The sequence below is a fragment of the Myotis lucifugus genome, unplaced genomic scaffold (assembly GCF_000147115.1).
Source record: "Myotis lucifugus unplaced genomic scaffold, Myoluc2.0 scaffold_966, whole genome shotgun sequence".
NCBI lineage: Eukaryota > Metazoa > Chordata > Mammalia > Chiroptera > Vespertilionidae > Myotis > Myotis lucifugus.
In genome coordinates, this window is record NW_005872014.1 from 28,415 (window position 1) to 31,724 (window position 3,310).

The window sequence follows — 3,310 nt, forward strand, 5'->3', positions numbered from 1 at the left end:
CGGGTAACAGAGCCAGGGGAATGGGACAGGGGACAGGGCCAGGCGAATGGGATGGGGACAGGGCCAGGGGAATGGGATGGGGCAGGGCCAGGGGAATGGGATGGGGACAGAGACAGGGACAGGGGAATGGGATGGGAACAGGGCCAGGCGAATGGGACGGGGAACAGGGTGAGTCCCACTCACCAGCTGACACTCCACCAAGGAGAGAGCTCCCAGTGTCAGGTGGTGATCCCCTCACATCCAAGAAGGCAGGTCCCATGGGTCCTCAGGAAATGACCCTTTTGATGGTGTTGGAGGCTTAGAAAGGGGTTCAGAGCTGAATGCTCATACCTTTCCCAGTCAGAAAGCTCTCAAAATACTCCTCCCAGGTCCAGGGGGCCAGAAGCGCTTTATTCATCCTGTGGAAATGGTAGTAAGACACCAGGTTGTCCTTGGGGTTTCTTGCCACATAGATTATCTGCGGGGAGAGGGGGGAGAGAAATAGCCCGTGAGGCCGCTGCGCGCTGGTTAGTGCCCACAAGCTCCGTCTGTCCATCCATCCATCCATCCGTCCGTCTGTCCGTCTTTCGGATGAGGATCCCGGATGTGGGTGTTGGGAGGTGAAAGGCTCAGAGCCGCGTGCACGCGGTTGTTGGGAAGAGGTGAAGGGTTTTCCTTTAATAAGTGAAGAGCTTTCCGAGGAAGTAGATTGAAGACCAGAGTGTCACTCAGAGCTCCTGTTGCTCTTTACCTGACAGTTTTTTTCCAGGAAAGACGGAGGCAGCAGTTAGAAGGGAAGATATGTTTTCAGGGTCCGTGGTGAGGGCATCGCATTAGCTTGTTCCAAGCCTGTAAAATGATTCTAATCATTTCCCACTATTGTTCGCTGTGCTTCACAATATGCTGCTTTCACTGTCATCACCTGAGGGCCAACTGGACAATGTCAGGCAGCTCTGTGGTCTGACCCACGAGGATGTGTCCAACCGACGAATTAATGTTCTGGCTTGAACAATGTCTAACCATAACAAACAGCAAACCAAATAAATAAGAACCCAAATCCCAACCTGTTGACCAGAAAATCACTTAGGCTCCTCCTTGTGGAGTACAATTAATGTCTAATTAGAGGATCAACATTTAACTTCCTTCCATATGAACAGTGACTCCATTAGAAGAGATGGCTGGAGAACAGCATGGGCCAGATACAGTTTTTTAAAAAGACAAAGTCACAAGTATTTTGATATACTTGTGTGAATGTCTAGAGTTTTGGGAGGCTATTTGATAGTCAGCATTCTGAGTCTGCATTTAGGAGTATAATCAAGTGAAGTTATTCCACACTCACCCGATCCTATGGACGGGATTATCCATTCGATGAAAGGAAAACTCATGTGAGTAGGTGCTCGTTGAGTTAGGTCAACATCACCTTCATTTTGTATTAAGTCCACCATCTCCTGAGTCCACATGGTCCCTTGTTCCACAGGGAGGTAGAAATGAGGAGACCATTAGGATACTGTATCCTTAAAGATGGCCAAGTGTTTGTTAGACATCTGTGTGCATTGTGAAGCCAGGTTTGTGATGGAATTAAGAAAACGTCATTCTTTATACCTTGTTTTACCATAGTATGATTTTTATGAAAAAGCTCCAATGTGAAGTAGACTTATGTGCAGTTCATTGTTTCCTGCCACAGCTATTCACTGGGCTGCTGTCCTGTTGACTGAGCTGCACTGTTCCTTAGTGTTATAATATGTTATGGTCATAAGAAAGCCCCTCTAAGGTGTGGAAATAATTAATGTGTGAAATGTTAGCTGTGTGAAGACCCCAATACTCTGTAACTTCCAAAATGTGGTGAATGCCCCACTATCTTGATGTGAATGTCCTAAGCCCTTAAAGTGTAAACACCCTGCTCCTAGCATAAGACACACCGTCTGGCCCACACTGATAAGACACAAGTTGTTTACTACTGGCTATATAAGCACCAGATTTTTCTTCAGTGAACGTTTCCTGCCTGATGAGATGTGGACTCCACATGAGACTCTGTGGACTTTCACTCCGTGAGACGAGCCCCTGACTGACTGCTGTGCTGCATGAGCCTGACCCAACTGTGGCCACCTGTCTGTCTCCATCTTCGTCGTCCGTCTTTCGGTGTGCATTGCCTGGTGGCCTTTGCTGGAGCCTAGGACCCACTAGGAATAAGTAAATAAACCCTGTGTGATTGCATACTAATTCTGTCTTGTGTGTTCATGTGTTCTGGTTTGGCTCAACTGTCTAGGTTTGAAGTACCAGGGATAGGCCGTTATTGTTGACCCCTGGTCATCTGCATATGTCCCACTAAATCTAGACAGATAACTAATTAATTGGGGCATAATTGGGATAATTGGCGTAGCCAGCAGGATTCCAAAACAAATTTCTCTGCAGCGCAGGCGGATAATTATTTAAAATTGTCAAAAACACTCAGGTTACCAATGAGATCAAAGAAGAAATTAAAAACATCCTGGAAACTAATGACAATGAAAACACAACAATCCAAAACCTATGGGACACAATGAAAGCAGTCCTCAGAGGGAAGTTTATAGCTCTACAGGCTTACCTCAAAAAACAAAAAAAAATGGTAGTAAATCATCTAACTCTACAACTCAAAGAATTAGAAAGAGAGCAACAAGAAAAGTCCAGAGTGAGCAGAAGGAAGGAGATAATAAAGATCAGAGCAGAAATAAATGACCTAGAGACCAAAAAAACAATACATAAGATCAATGAAACCAAGAGCTGGTTCTTTGAAAGGATAAACAAGATTGATGAACCTCTAGCCAGGCTCACCAAGAAGCAAAGAGAGAGGACCCAAATAAACAAAATCAGAAATGATAGAGGTGAAATAACAACAGACCCCACAGCAATACAAATGATTGTTAAAAAATACTATGAACAACTCTACTCCAACAAACTAGACAACCTGGAGGAAATGGACATATTCCTAGAAAAATACAACCTTCCAAAACTCAATCAGGAAGAATCTAAAAATCTCAATAGGCCAATAGCTATGGAAGAAATTGAAGCAGTCATCAAAAAGCTTCCAGCAAACAAAAGCCCAGGGCCAGACGGCTTCACAGGGGAGTTTTACCAAACATTCAAGGAAGAACTAAAACCTATCCTCCTCAGACTATTCCAAAAAATTCAAGAGGAAGGAACACTTCCAAGCTCATTCTATGAAGCCAGCATCATCCTAACACCAAAACCAGATAAAGACAACACGATGAAAGAGAATTACAGGCCAATATCCCTCATGAACATAGATGCCAAAATCCTCAACAAAATACTAGCAAATCGGATCCAGCAGTAC